This window comes from Arvicanthis niloticus, chromosome 23 (genome assembly GCF_011762505.2).
Source record: "Arvicanthis niloticus isolate mArvNil1 chromosome 23, mArvNil1.pat.X, whole genome shotgun sequence".
NCBI lineage: Eukaryota > Metazoa > Chordata > Mammalia > Rodentia > Muridae > Arvicanthis > Arvicanthis niloticus.
Window position 1 is genome coordinate 34,006,829 of NC_133430.1, and position 18,739 is coordinate 34,025,567.

At 43.3% G+C, this 18,739-nt stretch overlaps 1 protein-coding gene and 1 long non-coding RNA gene across 5 annotated transcripts in view; both read right to left on the reverse strand.

Annotated features, from left to right (window-relative positions):
* Sipa1l1 (signal induced proliferation associated 1 like 1) overlaps positions 1–18,739 on the reverse strand; it is a 265,544-nt gene that overhangs the window by 112,462 nt on the left and 134,343 nt on the right. The window lies entirely within an intron of this gene.
* Positions 12,538–13,790, reverse strand: LOC143436639 (uncharacterized). The gene is made up of 2 exons (XR_013106521.1): positions 13,654–13,790; positions 12,538–13,104 (listed from the first exon to the last, which is right to left on the reverse strand). It is a non-coding gene; the product is annotated as an uncharacterized LOC143436639 (long non-coding RNA).

Consider the following 18,739-nt stretch of genomic DNA (forward strand, 5'->3'; position numbering starts at 1 on the left):
CTGTTTCCCCAGTTTGAAGGTTTTTTTTGTTGTTGTTTGAGACAGGGTTTCTCTGTGTAGCCCTGGCTGTCCTCCAACTCAGAAATCCGCCTGTCTCTGCCTCCCAAGTGCTGGGATTAAAGGCGTGTGCCACCATTGCCCAGCCAGTTTGAAGTTAAAAATGCCATGTAGACAATGCAGCCATTCCTACAAAAAGGACATGGATTCTGAGTTGAAGTGTATACAGGGCAAGAATACATGCATCTTACCCTGTCTATGGAAGCTAGCAGCAGATGTGGCAACGGTCTGATGGCCAGTGCAGCAACTAACCTCCAGTGTTGGGTGGCAGCATCACACTCCCTTTGTGACAGAGGAGTAATGTTTCATCTGCCTAGCCTGCTCTGTTCTTGTCTGTTCCCAAGTCCTACAGACTTCCCTGTGAACTGTCAAATCAGTAACTATGACTTGTAACCTCTTTCCCTGATTCAGCTAGATGAAAGGGCTTCCTTTCTATGCTTGGAGATGCACAAACGCCAGGATCCACAGCCCGGGTCTCTCTAGAGAGCAGGAAATGAACCCTGCAATGCTCTGCAAAATTCCTCCATTGCTGGGGCCCTTATTTACAACCCGTCCATGTCAGTGTGATCTTCCCACGACTCAGACATACAATTCTAAGGAGTAGGGGGCCAGTGCTTTCTGCAATCTCTAAAACTACTCAGATCTAAGCCTTTATCACCATAAAATTAGTTACAAACAAAACTGTTGACAATTCCATCATCCGGTTTCTTTTCCTTTTACTTGCCCTTGAATATTTTTATTGTTTGTCGGTAACAATGACAAACAGGGAAGAGAGATGCCTGTTAACTTAGAAGTGGCCTGGGAACTCATGCATTGGTGGCTCTCAGTGCGTCCTATCCAATTGAGTGTGGCTAAAGAGTGCCACTCTAGACATTATAGAAAATGTTTTAATTATGAAATGTGCAAACATATAAATGTCCACATTAAGTCACTAAGACTTAGTAAATATCAAAATATATAATGTCAAATGTGTTGTTGATGGGAAAGAAATAAAGGTCACAGCTACAATACCAACTCTCCTGGGACTCCCCTCTCAGGAGGCTTTTCCCTCAAAACATCAGACAGGAATACAACAATAATCAGTGTGGTTGTGAAACGGGAAGAAATGCTGTCACTCACAAATGCCTTCTGTTCAACTCTCCCTCATGTGAAGCTATTTAGGATTCCCCTGCACTGCCACAGAAAGATACAGACGCTCCCTATACCTTGTAAATGTTACATAGTGAGTAGAGAGAGTAGGAAAAGCCATCAGAACTTACTGAGTGGCATCTGGATTATTTCCACTTTTTTTATTACTAGAGTGGCAGAAGGAACATTTATTCTGACACCTTCTTTGGGAACATGGGCAAAGCCCCGCAGCAAGGTAGAACATTTTTGAAAACCATCCGAGAACATTTAGCTGACCTTGGCCTACTACTTGTGCCATCCCAAGTTCAATGCCCAAACCCCACCAAAAAGGTCAAACTGACCTTCCAAGTAGATGTGCCATGGTTATAAGCAGCACTGGACACACCATGCCAAGGTTCCCAACTCCATCTCTCACCTGTTGCCAATAGGAAAATGCAGGACATCATATGGTTGCCTCACTGGTAAGGCACTGGTAGTTTCTTAATCTAATCTACTATGTTTTGCCCATTTTTCTCCAAGGTCACTAACTCTTTGCTATGATTCAGAATATATCCAGCTACTACAGATGTGAATTTTGCACTAGGTATATATTATCTACACTTTCCCCAGTCTAAAGTTTTGTCTCTGATTATTGTTTAACGTATATTTTCATAAGTATTCCAGGGTGGCCTCAAACCCTCAAACCAGCTATGCAATCAAAAGTGGGCTTCAGTACCTGATCCTCCTGCTTCTACCTCCTGAATGCTGAGACCACAGGCATAAACCAGCACATCTGGTTCATACAAGTCCATGCTAGGCAAGTACTCCACCCACATGAGCTACATCCCCAGGCTCACCTGAATGTCTGAAAAGGTCAAATTCGTAGCCTGGTCTTTCTATATATATTCGTTAAATACCTTCCCATTTCCCAGTGCTATACACACTTTGTAGGTTTAAATGTTTCTCTTCAAAATGCATGCCTTTAACTCATCCCAGATACAGCTTGACCTGTCGCACAGTCCAACAACTGCTTCTTGTAGCCAGCAGCACTTTGTAATTATTGACATCATAATCACAGCATCAAAGACAGGTTCCTCTGTTCCTGGCAGCCTCTCCCTCTCTCCTCTCCAACTCCTCCCAACCCCATGCCACTGCTACGCCAGTTCAAATACGACAGCATTATAACAACTCCTACTGACCCCATCAGCACCTTCAATTAATTTGAGAATCATTTGGTCATGTTTCTTGGAAAATTCTCTTGGTTGTAGCATTTTATCTTTTAATTGCATGCATTTTTAAAAATTAATTTAGGGAGCACTGGGTTCTTTTAAATGTTGAAGTTTCCCTTCAGTAATATATAGTAACTCTTATTTCCTAAACAAGCTTTAAAAAGCTTAATTCATAAAGGCACTGTGCCTTAAACTAGTGGCACATCTGTAATCACAGCACTGGGGAGGATCAACAGGAGGAGGACAGCCTAGGTTACATAGGAAGACCTTATCTCAAAATGTAAATCAAAGCATAAAGCCACTGCATGCTCTTTGCTATGTTTGTTACAGTATTGTGTTGTTGTGACAGTGATTACGGAGCTTGCCTTTTCTAATGCACCGCTGCTGGCACACTGCAGACCCAGTGATCTCTTAACTTCATTCACATCAGTCCTGCTGCTGATTTCTTCCTTGAATTAATATTTTAATAATTTTCTTTAAGGTTAATACATTCAAAATGGCATTTCTCCCCATTTTATTGCAGTATGTGGTATCTGGTAACAGGACAGACTTTAAGACACACTGTTAACCTTAAATGGCTGTGTTCTACTCTATAAACACGATTATGCAGGAGGACACAGAGCACTTATGAGAAGCTGAGAAGACTGCAGAGATGAGAGGGAGTAGAAGGTTGATTTTGAAAGGAAAATGTTTCCTTCTTTATAAATATTTTGTTATGAAGAAGTTTTCCAGAGAAGCATAACTGCACTGGACATAGCATGCAGGAAATTACATATGCTCTGTGTGTTATTAGAAGCACTGAGAGCTCAGTAAGGAAACCATGAAAACATGCCCACTATAAAGGAAGAGCAAGCCTCTGTCCTGTGGGCACTTCTTTACAAAGATAAAGAATTTGCCAGACAGCAAAGGAAGTGGCTCCACTCTAGGAAGCCGGCCACATTCACTCGTGAAAGAGTCAACTGGACTCCACGGTGCTTCTTCAGTGGAAGGGTAGATTACACTTGGAGCAGAACTTTTTGGAAACTCAGTGAAGTTTGGCTTGATTACCAAATTAGCTAAAGACATTTCAGTAAAACACTAACTCCCTTCCCAAAAGTAGATTTAGAAAGCTTATATATATAAATAGTTGAAAAAAATACTCCAATTTGAGTAGATCTCCAAGGTCAAGAAAGATGGGAAGTCAAACAAGAATAACATTCACCAGTTAATCATATAAGACAACAGGATTCAAAAAGAGAAAAAGAATAGAAAAATGAAAAATGCCAGGTCAAACTGAACCCTGTAAACAGAAATTCAAAATAAAATAACATTTGGACAAAAGAACTGACACTTCTTACCACCGAGTAATAGAGTAAGTCAAAGCCAAGTGCTCTTCCTTGGGACACAGAGAACATGGTACAAAGAGCGAAAGACAAAAATCACTACCCCAAGATCACAGTAGGAGAAGGGGTTCATTATTCCTACAAAGTAACTTCTGCCTACTTAAGAATCAAGTGATTCTTGATTCTTAAGTGAGTAGAGAAAGAATAAAAGCAGGAAAAAACTGCCAGAAGTAAGAGCTGACAACAAGCTCAAGAGAGAACAAAACATTCATAATAACTCATTTAACATTTATTAAAGAAGAGTATGTTTGGGTTACAGAGAACAAAGATACATGGTAGTTCTTTATGAAATAGAACCTAGGATCTTCTGCATGACAAGTACTCTACTTCTGAGCTACACCTCCAGCCTTGTGTTGGTTTGAACACGAATGGGCCCCACAGGCTCATGTTTGAAGGCTCGGTTGCCAGGGAGCAGAGCTCTTTGAAAGGATTAGAAGGACTGGGAGGTGTGACCTTCTTAGAGAAAGTATGTCACTGAGGGTAGGCTTTGGGGCCTTGGGAGCCCATGCCAGGCCCAGTCTCTCTCTGTCTGATATCTGTGGATCAGGATGTAGCTCTCAGATACTGGAATGCACTCTGAAAATGTAAGGAAGGCCCCAATTAAATGCTTTCTTTTGTAAAAGTTGTCATAGTCATTGTGTTTCTTCACAGCAATAAAAAAATAACTGAGACAAATGTCAAACTTTTATGTAAAGATAAAGATCATGCGCTGGGAGTGGAGGTGGCATCATGGCAAGGTACATGGGTTGTATTTATAAGGTCCTGGGTTTGATCTGTACCACTTAGTGGGGAGAAGGATGAGATGAACTGATACACAGGAATTAGTATTTACTGTATGCTTACTGTGTGTCAATGAGAATGAGGAAGAGTTTGTACTGAGTTTTTACTTAGTGGGTAAAGTAGTTACTGTGCAAACATGAGGACCTGAGTTTAGATGCTTGGCACCCAAGTAACAGCCAGGTATGGTGACACTCAGCTATAACCGTAACACTGAGAAAGCAGATCACTGAGTTCACTGGATGTTTAGTATGGCCAATCATTGAGCTCTGAGCTCATTGAGAGACCCTGTCTCAAAAATTAAGGGAAAGAGCAACTGAAGAAGCCACCCAGCATGGATCGCTGGCACTAGAGTCTGGGGGAGGCGTCTTCATTGTTAAAATGCTGGCCTAACATGTACTGTATGAACCACACTGGGGAGAAGAGCAGGCCCGTGACAAGGGGGTAACAAAAAACAACTTAGTAAAACCAACTAAGTAAGGATGTCAGGACAAGCGACTGAGACTGAAAAAAAAACCATGAATGACTTCATCATGAGTGACAGCAGAGGAGGGTGAGTCGGGGCTCAGGGCACAGGGCACAGCACTGGACAGAACAGCAGAGTACAAAGTGGAAACAATGTGTGAAATCTCAGTCATAGGAAGATACACAAGAAAGGAGGTCATGGTCAAAGATTCATGGCTAAGACAGTAAGGTAGAAGACACCAGCAGTCCCAAACCTAAGGAGACCAGAGCAAGAACCCCTGTGCCTTCAAATACAGCCTCACCCATGTAGTGAAGTCAAGGATAGTCTGAAATAAAGACAGAAAAATCCTGCTAATAGAAGCTCAGTTTATAATAAAACAAACAAAACCACAAGATGCAGCACACTGCTTTCTAGATATGTAAGTAAAAAAAGACTAAAAATTAAATATTTAATAAAATTATATTAAAACAAAAAGACAAGAGACAGTACTACTGGGTCTCAAGTTCTGTCTTTAAACATGGCATCTGGTGCCAAGTAATACATGAAATCAAGGTACACAGTAGACATAAAAAGAAAAGGTACCTAACACTAGTTACACTACCATAATTTAATAAATATTGTCGTGTTTTTATTCTCCCCATAGGGCTTCAAAACTGAAAGAGGATGTCAAACGTCCCCACCCTCATATGGCATTACAGTTTAGAAAGAGAGCAACAATAAGTTAAAAAAACAAAAAACAAAACAAAAAAAAAACAAACAAACAAAAAAAACAAAGTTCCTCTGAGCATGAAAGGAAGTTAACTCCATACACGGTTGCAAAGGGTTAAGAACAATGAGGCACTGAAGCAACTCCTCAAATGATATGGTCCTGCAGAACCACATCACCAGAGTTACCTGTAAGCTGACTGCCAACTCACCCATGAGCCAGTTCACCTGTGCTGCTGTCTGCTGATACATGTGGAAACGAATCATCTTCCTAGAGTTTCATTATCAATAAGAACAAATAAAACTTCTACATAACAACAAAAAAAATATTTTAAAAAAATATAAATTTAAGCTGGGCAGGGGCAGCCCATGCCTTCAATCCCAGCACTACAGAGGCAGAGGCACAGAGGGGTAGAGGGGGGCAGAGGGGGGCAGAGGGGGGGAGAGAGGCAGAGAGGCAGAGAGGCAGAGAGGCAGAGAGGCAGAGAGGCAGAGAGGCAGAGAGGCAGAGAGGCAGAGAGGCAGAGAGGCAGAGAGGCAGAGAGGCAGAGAGGCAGAGAGGCAGAGAGGCAGAGAGGCAGAGAGGCAGAGACAGTTGGATCTCTATGAGTTTGGGGCCAGCCTGCCCTATAAAGTGAATTCCAGGACCAAGACTACACAGAGAAACCCTGTCTTGGGAAAAAAAAAAAAAAAAACACCAAACCAAACAAAAAAACCAAACCAAATAAAAATATCACCAAATATGTTTCAGTTTTCAAATTAAGCATGACCAAGTTCTCATTTTTCCCCACGATATAATTAGCAGTAAGTAAGACTCTAAAGCAGAGTGTTTCTTACCCTAATATCTGAGTCACCTGGAAAATGACAGTCTGGCTAAAGAAAGGTGTCTAAAAGAAGAGTCTCCAAAACATGCTCCATAATTTATTCTAGGAAACCAAGAACCAAGGGAATGCAAAGGCCCAGGCCCTCTAACTGCAATGGTACACAGTGTCCTTAGGCCCTAAGGCAAGGCAGGCTGCTCTCTACCGGAGGCTCTCCCTCTCAGCTTTTCACCACAGATCACTCATTTGTGCTGGCAAATGTGAGGAACACTAACCTAGCCCTAGAGAACAAATCAGTCTCTAAATCACTCCTGCTCCCAGCGGCTAGTCTAGAGTCTCCTGGGCTGAGGAATGAGAGCTAAGTAGAAGTCTGCAACTTCTTCAAGTCCACTTCTTGGCACACTTGAGCTCCCATGGAAAGGCCAGGCAAGCTCAGGGCTTGCTTTCCCCTTCTTTCTCTTGGAGTACAGGATGGATAAAAGAACAACAAGCCAGCATGACAAACACACCCAGGAATTAAACACAAAGCTACAGGATCCCTGGAAGCATTACCAGATGCCTGTGTCAGCCTGAGAGTGTTGCCTTCCGAGAAGGCTTGAGCTGCTGGCCTGGCTTGCCACTGCACTCTTAACGGATAGGGCAAAGGCACCCAACACATAACTCTGGTTTTCACTTACAAACACTTGCTTGTAACTAAATAATATTTTGATGCTTAAATAGTTTGTAAGTAAAACAAAACAGATGAGTATATATAAACGATAAAAACCAAAGAAAAGGTACACCTCAAAATCTTATTCCCACAGTAGTAAGTCTACTAAAATGCACAAAAATGTTTATAAGAAGCATAAGCTTGTATATTAATAAAAAGGTCTCTGCCTACATTTCAAAAATTATCCAAGGAAAAGTACAGCGTGGTTGAGAGGGGTGAAGCCAACCCTTCTCCAATCAGGCAGGTTCAGTCTCTGGGAACACCCCCACTCTATGTGGAAGAAGGCGCCTTAGGTTTTCAATCATTAGAAAACATGTTTCTGGAAAATTTAAAGTTAACATTTGGTTAGGAAGCAAATGCAGTTAAGTTTTCCTACTGTTTATAATGATGAATCCAGCCCCAAACACTCCAGTGGTGAATTAAGAACTGGATACTAGTTTCAAATGTTCTCACTGTGTTGTGCTTATTTATCAGATAATAAAGGGCACAGTATCTCAAACTGACATCCCTAAAATCTTATTGCTACCATACATGATAAAATCATGAATTCTTAAATTTTTGCTACAATTTTAAAATGAGTTGTTTTTTTTTTTAATTTTTTTTTCTCCCTGGGAGAATCCAGCACCACTGTGGAGTTAGGGGCAGGGAGTGAGGGGTGAGTTCTTTAAGCAGTATGCACTATAGCAAATGCCTGGACACTATTCATCGTAGGCTATGCCCTCCTCTGTAAAAAGTTGTAATTAAGCAGAAAATGGAAAGATGGACATCTACTGCCAGTTTGCATGCATTTAAGATTCTTCAAAATTAAATAGTGAAGATTAGAATATTGAGATTTAAAACCCAGATCTTCACAAGCCAATCAGCCACAGGGGTGTTCACCTGTGTGGCTCCAGCCACCTCACAGTAGGTCAGCACTGCCAGTGTTTCCCAGAGGTGCCACTGGTGCTGGTGCTGAGCCTGGCATGCTGGCAACGGACCACAGCCATGCCTATGCTTTGCACAAGCTCTGTACCAGTGAGTCCCCAGGCCCTGATGAGGCCCATTTCTAAACTGTGGTATCTTGGAGCTCTCCAGGCACTTGGTTTCATAGTGTCTCCCAGGAGCATGTGGCTGGAGCTAAGAGTGACACTCAAGGGTAGAGTCCTGGCCTAGCCTCTCTGTCCCCAGCACTGAGAAGAGGGAGGAAAGGATCTAGCAAGGATTCAGCTTATTCAAAGAATCAAACACTGCCACATGAGGACTCAGCTTGCATGCACTGTCGTCCACTCTGAGCAACTCACAGGCTCTAGGAGGTGCATGTTCCCTTCCCCGAGCATTTCTCCTATGTCTTCCCTCACCTCAGTGTTCACTCATCTATCTGCCCAAATTACACTGTTGTTGCTAATTTTCCAGGGGAGCATGTTCTAGAAAGTATGCCCTCCCTACCATGAGTCCCACATTAAAAGCAATATCCCATTCGGTTGACAAAGGGTTAAGGAAGAACAGAAGAGAGGAAAAAGAACATGAATAAAAACATTTTCCGGTTCAGTCATTCCTGTTTTTAACCTGAGATGTCTGTCTCAGGGTTTAGCTCCATGGTGATGAGAGAAGGCGGAAAATACAGACGCACTGAAAGAACAAATCCCTTCAGAATATTTTAAGGTTTCTAACGCAAAGCTTTATATGGAATTACAGAAACATGTAAGGTGAAAATAGACTCTGATAACTTAGTACTGGTGTAAGTCGAACAAATTTTATAATAGCCTTAAAATGTTATATTCCACTTACAAAAATAAAACAGAAAACAAAAAAGATTTCTGACTTCATTTTTGAACTAAAGAAAACATTTCAATATTTAGAAGAGTGGGTTTTACCTGCGGTTGCCTTCACTCTTGGCAGTATCCAAGGACATCCACGGTCACAAACTGAGAGCAGGAGTATGCTACTGGCATCTACTAGGAAGATGGCAGGATGAAGCAAAGCACTGGATAACTCCACAGCAGGAAGAGTTGATCCCCAGCACCTTGGTAAAAAGTACAGCTGGCCACAGAGGGAGAAAAGCTGGGCTGACTAGAAAATGAGCAGAAACCCCAACACATGATGAGCAAACAGTATGTCTGAGGTAAAGTAAGCTATTACGGCTGGAAAAAGAGGGAGACTGTGACATAGGGTAAGAGACAGATGGGTATCACACTATGAGAAACCTGGAGACTTTGAAAATGGACTTAAACTTTAAGAGTAAGGGGGCCTGGAGATGCAGCTCAAAGGCAGAGCAGTTTTGCTTAGCAGGTATACTGTCTTGGGCTGGATGCCTGGTACCATTAATAAAAAAGAAAAAGAAAACCAGGCACACAGTCCCAGCTCTTAAGGAAGCTGAGACAGACGGGTCCTTTGAGCCCAGGACTTTAAGGACACCCAGGCAATAAAGCAAGACAAGACCCTAGTTCTATACAGAGGTTTCATCACATGGGAGTGGTTGGGTTCCAAGCCCTGCTTGACATGTGTCTCAGCTAGATAGGAACTAATACTGGGTATTAGCAGAGAGAGAACATTTAAGACATGCTACTGACTAGCTAGGGTTTCCTGAATCAAATCAAGAGCAACTCCAAAGCATTCATCTGGAGCAATGAAGTAACGGAGTCTCCCATGGAATTCTGAGTGCAAGAGAAACCGCTAGAACACTGGCTGAGACAATCAGCAGCCTTTCTACACAGCAGGGCTCCCAGGAACCAGGAGGAGACTCACCCCAGACAAGTCAAGAACTCTTCCCAAGGAGGTAACTGAACCAATGTCCATGGGAGTGGGGCACAGGGAGGGGAAAAGGGGAACATGATCAGGTATTGGGGGGAGGGGAAACAGGAGTGAAGCCCTGAGGGTCAGCAGAAAGAATGGAAACAGGCAACCTCAGGAGGTAGGATGTGGGGGGCCGGGGGAGGAACCTTCTAGAATGTACTAGAGACCTGGGAGATGAGAGAGACTCAGGACTCAAAGGGAGAGACCTTAGATGAAATGCCCTACATTGGGGAGAAGGAACTTGTAGAGTCTACCTCCAGTAGAAAGACAGGACATCAAGTGGAGGAATGGGGTTGCCATCCCACAGTCAAAAACTCTGATGCAGAATTGTTCCTGTCTAAAAGAACTGCAGGGACAAAATGGAGAAGAAACTGGGGGGAAGGAGGTCCAGTGACCAGCCCAACTTGGGATCCAGATCAAGGGGAGGCCCCAAGGCCTGACACTATTATTGATGCTATGGTGTGCTTATACACAGGAGCCTAACATGACTTCCCTCCAAGAGCCCAACAAGCAGCTTAAAGAGTCAGATGCAGATACTTACCAATGGTCTCTGGTCTTATATAGAAGTGTATAGTGCCTATATACTGAAGACTACATCCTTTGACTCTGCAGAATTCACTAGAAAGTCTGAATGCAAAATAAAATGCACATGTCAGATGCTCTTGGCAAGCCACCTAAGCTCTGTGGCTTAGACCTTGAGTGCAGACCTTCTGGAGGACCACAGAACCAGCAGGTGCGCACATCAGGCTTACCCGCTTGGCTGTCACAAGCAGCCTCATTTTCTTCCTATTTCCAGTCTCACTTTCCATTTTATCTAATAGTCTCCAGCAAGTGTGACCCTTGGCACCCACAATCGAAACACAACTTTCATGGCTGAGGTCAAAGGACACAAAAAAACTCCTGGGGGGGAGGGGTCAGCTAAGAGTCCAAGCTAGTTAGCCACGTGGCCACTCTGGGCTGCCATTTAACTGGGTACACTGGTTTTCACAGAAAAGAACCATCACTCATGCCTCAACAGATGGTCCATTTAAACTAGGAGATTAGGACAATGTGTTTGGTGACCTTTATGAGTCACTGCACAGAAACCTCTCAACTGGTTAATTTGTGACTAAAACTATCAAATGTCAGTGGCTGACCTATCTCAATCCAGTGAATCTGGACAGAGATGATGACAATAAATAAAACATCAAAATGATCCAGAGAGGTCCAGAAGCCTGGGGTGGCTGTCGGAACAACTAGTAGAGCTGTGAGCTAGGAAGGATAAGAGAAGGAAGGAGGGAGAGAAGAAGGAATGAAAGAAGGGGGTAGTAGGGAAAGAAAAGTAAGCATCTGAGAAATGAGAACCTCCCATGGAAAAAGACTTGGTTCCGGGAAAGGGGAGGTTTCAAGGAGAAGCAACGGTGGCAAAGGGACCCCACCAGTGACCCGACCCACAGATCCACTGATGCAAGGCCTTCTGCTGCGACAGTGAAGGTCAGGGGACACACTCCAGATCTTCTGCCAACACACAAGAACACTCAAAAGCCAAGTCACCAGGTTTAACAAAACTGAAGCATCCACATTCCTGTGTAAGGAAACCTCAGAAAAACTAGATGGGACCAAGGTGGACTGAACATGATTGGCCCAGGGAAATGGCACTGGTAAGAGGTGTGGTCTTGTTGGAGGAAGTTTGTCATTGTGGGGGTGGGCAATGAGATCATCCTAATCTCGTGGGAGCCTTCAGATGAAGATGCAGAACACTCAGTACCTTCTTTAGCACCGTGCCTGCCTAAACACAGCCATGCCTCTTGCCTTGATGATAAGAGACTGAAACCCTAAACCTGTAAGCCAGCCCCAATTAAATGTCCTTCTTAAGAGTTGCCTTGGTCATGGTGTCTCTTCACAGTAGTAAAACCCTAACTAAGACTGGGACCAAAGGTCTAAAGAGAAAGAGCCTTGGTTCTGAAGAGAACAAAGTTTTCATTCCCCATCTCATACCCCATCCCTCCTCTCCACCCCATTCTGAAATATAAAGATGTTGGTATAAATACTCTTCTGCATAAATACCAGAAGACACATATGCAAGCTTCTCCCAACCACACCTGCCTCAAGGGAGGAGCATCAGGAAAGGTGGGAGGTTGCTGTCTGCAGACCCTGCAAAAGCAGCACATAGCTCCAAAGGAACTGGGCATATGAGGTTAGACAGACAGAGCTTCAGTCTGCTGCCCACTAAACTTCATGGGATGAACTGCTTTCTGAAGACAGGTATCCCGTGACGGTGCCGAAGAATTATTCCTGCTGCAGTTATTCTAAGCTGTGTTTCCACCTCTAGAGGAGACCAAGAATTAAAGAATACATTAAGTATTCAGAACAAAATCTTAACTCCACTAGTTCATGGGGGACCAAAGAGCAAACAGTACAGATAGTGGTAAACTGTCCCATAGGGAAAACTAGACAGTTCTTCGTCTTGTCTTTAGACTTAGAGAAAATCATTCCTTGTTCGCTAGAAACATGCAGAACTCCCAGTAGAAAATTAAGGAAGATTCTTTTATTTTTAATAAGTTCAACTGGTTTCATAGTTTCCTTGCAGAATTAACAAAAACGAGAGTATTCCGACAGGAAGTTAGAATAGTTTAAAGGCAGCCTTATGTCTAGTACATCAGCCACTTAGTCAAACTCTGTGTTAACTGAGAAGCAACTGTGGAAACTGACCAGACGTTGACAAGTTAGCTGCAGCTCAAACACCACCCTCAGACCCTGATCAGAAAACAGGGTGGCCATGTGAGCAGCTGGAGAAGAACTGGCAGGCTTCCGCTGTCACGAGGCAAACCCTTTATGTGGACACTTACTTGCAATCTTCCTTCCTGCTCCAGCGACAGAAACAGTCCCAGGTGAAGAAACAAGATTGAGGACTAACAGATTCACTGAAGACAGTCTACATCAAAAGTGCATCCCCACACCAGCCTGCTGATGGTGTGTCAGTACAGGAACAGCAACTGCATGCAAGTCGTAGCCCACTGACTCTAAGACTCCTGGAATTCAAGAATCCAAGCAGCAAACAAGCAGCGCGGCTGGGTCCTCTAGGTCACTACCATCCTGACTGAGAGGAAGGAGTTAACTGAAATAATCTGTTGAATGTTGTACCATAAAGTCATCCATGCACACAAGAACTTAGAACCACCATACTGGTCATATAGCCTCCCTATGTGCCACAAAGCCACTCAAGAGGACAACAGACAGCAAAGATACAGCTAGGAGTTTATCACTTACTTGGAGATAGCCAGACTGCTGTCCTCCTGCCTCAGCCTTCCAAGCCCTGGGGTTGTAGGCGTATATCACCAAGCCAGGCTCAATTACAATTTTTAAATAACATTTGAATTGAAATTAAAAGATGTTTTCTGTGAGCGGCTCAATGGAGACACCACAAAGGGCAAAGCTCCCCTGGGGCAGCTTGCATTCCTTACTGGGAAAACAGGGGACAATGCTCCATCTGCTGTTTATGCTGCAGTGTCTCTAGGACAGGAGCTCAAGGTGAGCACCTCCGTGGAGGTGAGCACCTCTGTGGAGCTCACACTTAGAAGCAGCACACTGAGAGAGGACTGTGGCATTCAAGGCACATTCAGCATCTGTGAAGAATGTCAAAGGATACTTTCCTATCATAGCAGATATCTGAAATCCAGACAGTAATAATCTAAAAAGCTGTATACGCAGCATGACGGAATGCAGTGGGATAACCAGAGTGTATATTCCTTCACATTCTTCATAATATAGCTCTCTTAAGTTCTCCTATTACACAATGGAAGGAAGCACAGGAGAGAGGGTATTTCTCAGAATGGAGTGCAGAGATAAACTTCAAAATACCAGAGGTGTGCAGACACATGCTCACCCCTCGATTGCAGCCACACACAGGTTCTCAAAAAATCTGTCTTTTCTTTGCTGTTATTACAGAAACAGAGCAACTTCTCCAAAGTTACAAGCCTCTCTCGTTAGGAGCCTGTTCATGTGGTGGTGCCTCACAGACAGACAGAAAGACAGAATGACTGACATACACTCACACACACAGACACACAGACACACAGACACAGACACACACACACACACACACACACACACACACACACACACACACACACAGCAGCCCCGACTGACAAAGATAACAAGCCCAGTTCACATGCACTCAATACAGCCACAGACCAAGCATTGAATCCATTTACAAGTCACGGGGCACATTAGAGCTCTCTTCTACTTCCTGACAAAACACAGTTCTCTCCAAACCCCCACCAATATATATACCAGAGGAAAAATAAAAATATGCCCACACTAGAGAGTCAACTCATGTTACAGGTGAGAGGGGTCTTTTTGCTACTGAACAGATATGCCTTCATGCTCTTGGACAGATAAGGAGAGCTGGGAAAAACTCACAAAAAGACTCTCTTTCTGCCTCAGAGAACTGTTATCCACCTCCTTCTCTGAGTGACTTACAAATATCTTCAACTTTCAATGATTATTTTAAACTTGCTATAAATGAAATTAAAATGTGAAAAAGTATTTTACGTTTTTAATATATAAATTAAAATATACCAATATTATTAGGAAAATAAAGATTTAACTTTATGTAATGAACCATGACTTTCACCCATTTTGTTCCCAGTAAGTCACTGGGAGCATCACTCTAAGAAAGAAAAAATACCAAGGTTCTGTTCTAACTATGAATGACTAGGGGTGGGAGTCAGAAGGAAGCAAGCAGACACAGTAGTGCCCAGGTTTGCTGCAGCCTCAGGAGTCCCATGAGGGTCAGGCCACACTCAGCCCTGGTAGTTCCCTTCAAAAGGGCAACTGTGGGCACTGAATGCAGTGGGAGGGCCAGCAACAGGTCACACCTTGCTCACTTAGAAAGGTGCAAGCTGGTTCAGCCTTCTAGAAAAGACCTGGAAACTAAAACCTCTACAAGCCTGAACATCCCTCTGCTTTTCGCCCACACACAGTCAACCTGTCCTAATTCTTCAAGGTCAGACCAAGTCTCCTTTTCTAATTACCTAAGCCTCAGAACAGAGATAAAAAACATTCTGCATGGTCTGTGCCTGTGTAGATGATTCATGTATTACTTTCCCAAACTCACTAGGCGGTGGCCAACAATTTCCGGTGCAGAGAGCAGGGCCTAATTACAGATCTAAGTCCCTGAAGAAGCTCCTCAGCCCACTGTCCAGCCCACAAAAGCACCATGTCATTCTGAGGAGAGAAGACAATCCAAGTCAACAAGTCCCCCCTCAGGTTAACAGAAGACACAATTCTACAAGAAACAGAGTGCTAGCAGTGAACTAACTGCCTGCAGTAGAGATTTCAGTGGGCTAAGCTTGAAAATCAAACGATGCCAAAATCATTTAAACAAGGAAATAGACATAAGGCTTATTACAGGCTTAGGACTTAAATTCCATGGCTCAAACATCAAAAATAACCTCTTAATTTTACATGTACACATATGTGTATGAGATTGTATATGTGTTTATTTGAGACAGTATCTTACCAGGTAACCTTGGCTGACCTGGAACTCACTATGTAACTTAGCTAGCTTCAAAATCCATCTGCCTCTGCCTTCCAAAGGGCTGAGATTAAATGTGTGTTCTACCATGTTCTGCCTACAACATACTGAAAATATTATGTTGCCAGCAAATGTTCAAGATTTAGTGTACTTTCTTACAGGTGTCATGGATTGAGTATCACCACACTGTACTGCAAATCTAAACAGGCAACTGTTTATTTCTCAGGAACAGCACCTCATTATGTAGGTAAGGCTGGCTTTGAGTATGTGATTCTCCTGCCTCAGCTTGCAGATTGTAGGTGGGTGCATTATAGCACATTTGGCTGAAAAGCAACTTTCTGGATCTGCAATTGTGAAGATGGTTCAATGGATAAGGTGCTTGCTATGTATACTGTCTGAGTTCAGATCCTAGACTCATCTAAACCAAGTATGACAGTAATGATCCTGGGGGCTTGCTGGGTCAGGAAATCTAATTGAAATGGCAAGTTCCAGATTTAATAAGAGACCCCAGCTCAAAACATAAGATGAGAGCAGGCATGAAGTACACATCTTTAATACTAGCACTGAAAAGGCAGAGACAGGCGGATGATCCCTTTGAGTTCAAGGGTAGCCTGGTCCACATAAAGTTCCATGACAACTAGAACTACATGAAAAGAGATCCTGTCTAAACCTCCCACCCAAAAAAGATGGGAAATGGTAGAGGATACCCAAACATTAATCAACCTCTAACTTCTACATATGCATGCATGTGTGAGCAGTCACACACAGGCCAGTACACACACACACACACACACACACACACACACACACACACAAAATGATTCTGAGTCCATGGTTTCATGGTGGTCATGAGAGTAGTTATAGTTAAAAAAAATTAAGAACCCACTCTATTAATAACAACAGAACATATGTATGAAAGACAAAGGTCTAAAATTTAGTTTCAATAAAAGACATTGACTTTTTTCCTGTATAGATAAAAGTATGGAGAGAAAAATCTTAGTTTGATTTTTAGCAAATGCTAAACATTCAAATAAAAATGACCCCATAGAATAAGAAGTCTTTCTGTGATGGTAGGACAATGGTTTCTAAATGAAGAAACAGACAACTGCACTGCTCCTATCCCTGAAGGCAGTACTCCTTCTGAGAACATGGCAGAAACCCTCCAATAGCATGAGATGCTTTTATAATGCACAAGTTAAATGGCTTACATTTTGTCAAGAATGCTATTATATAGGGGCTGGAGAGATACCTTGAAGGTTAAGAGTATTGGCTGTTCTTGCAAAAGACCAGGGTTTAGTTCCTGACACCTAAATGGTGGCTCACAACTGGCTGTAACTCCCAGAGAACCTGATATCCTCTTCTGGCCTCTGTGGGTATATGTAGACAGATATACATGTAGGCAAAACACTGATACACAAAATTAAAAACAAGCAAACAAACAAACAAATAAACAAAAAGAAAGAACAGGGTCTCTAAGACCCAACACTGGCTCACAGAGGATGTAGGGCATATCCAAGCTTCCTGAAAAGGCTCCCAGTGACACAAGTAATTGTTTCAGAGTGAACTGCAGTAAGCTTGGGGAAGATATCTCTTCTATAACCACTGCCACAAATAAAAGCAGTAGAAGGACAAAATGGTCAGTTTAGAAGGCCCAGAAGGAAGCTTTGTAGGCCACCAGCTACTGCTACAGTACAGAAAATTGCACAGATGAAGCTTGCCCAAAGCCTGTGCCCTGACCACAGGGTAAAGGCTACTGAAGGAAGGAGCTCATGGGTGATAGTACCCTGTGAGATTGCAAACCTGCAGGATTCAGAGCAGGAAAGATAATTACCTGAGCAGCCAAAGAAAGAGCTTTGGAGAGTAAGCACAATAAAAGCTGTCGCCATGCTGATTCAGACTCACAGAGCAACACTGGATGCGCTACCGGCACATCTTTCAGAGTGTCTGACCAAGCCCACCGCCTTACATTGACCTTGTACCTCTTGTAAGCCTTGTGATTTTATGCTAAGTGTGTGGCATCTGCCTTTTTTTTTTCTTTTTCTTTTTTTCTTTTTTGGAAATTAAAATGAACACAAACCAGGACTGGTAGAACAGAGCTGTGATCTCAGTGGGAGGTGGAGATAAGAATACCAGGGTTCAAGGCCAGCCTCAACCATACACAAGGTCAAGGCCAGCCTCAGATCTAGGAGACCCATCTCAATAGAAAACAGAAGCAGAGTGGTGGGTCCTGGGAGCCGAGAGAGGGAGCACTGCTTGGCATGACTGACACAATTCTCCTGTGCTGGAGAGAGAATGGATATGGATTACATTCTCCCTCACACCATCTTTTTATCTGAAACACTCATATTAACTTTTAAAAAACAAAAACAGGTGTTAAAAACATGAGTATAATGTGTTCTAGGAAGACAGAACAGTTCCATGCTGCCTGCAGACACATTTTTCTGAGAACAAGGCTAGCCTCTGTGGCCAACTGAGTAAGAGGCAAAAGCTTCTGGGTGAAAATAAAAAAGAGGGCATCTCAAAGTTCCTTCTTTATCCTCACATTTTGGATACTAACTCACTTCAGCTGACTCCCGCTGAGAGGGAAGAGAATGCCAGTCAACACCACACCGCGCCAGTTTAATTTAATGGTATTATTTTGCCTTGCTTTGCAATTACTCCCACAGTCCCTGGGGGAAACTAATGGATTACTAAAAATAAAACGGGGATTAAGTGAATCATTCGGGTGTCTTGGCTCCCAACTCAAACTGGCTTTAACAGAAAGGAAATGGACTGGCTCAAACACTGCATATCCCAAGAGGGGACAGGCTTCAGGGCTGATTGCCCTAGGTTCTGGATTCTAGACTTTGTCTTTCACCCTGTGTGGTTTCCTTGCTCAGGCTGGGAGCCAGCAGGCTGAAGCTACACCAGACCTCACAACAACAGACAGTGACAGACAGGGAGAGAATAAGAAGCTTCCCGAGCTCTGTCCTAAGTATGAGATGACTTGTGCCAGAAGATCCAGGTACACCTGTCTCAGGGTCTCCAGCTGCAGTCACCCACTGGGGTCTCTTGCTGCAACCCTGCCACAGGGTCTCCCACCTAGGGTCTCACAAGCTAGAATGAATGCATAGGGATGTTTCTGAGAGCATCCCCCATTGCCTCAGAGTAGATGATGGAGCCAGAGTTGGCAAACCAGTTGTGGACCTACAGCTTG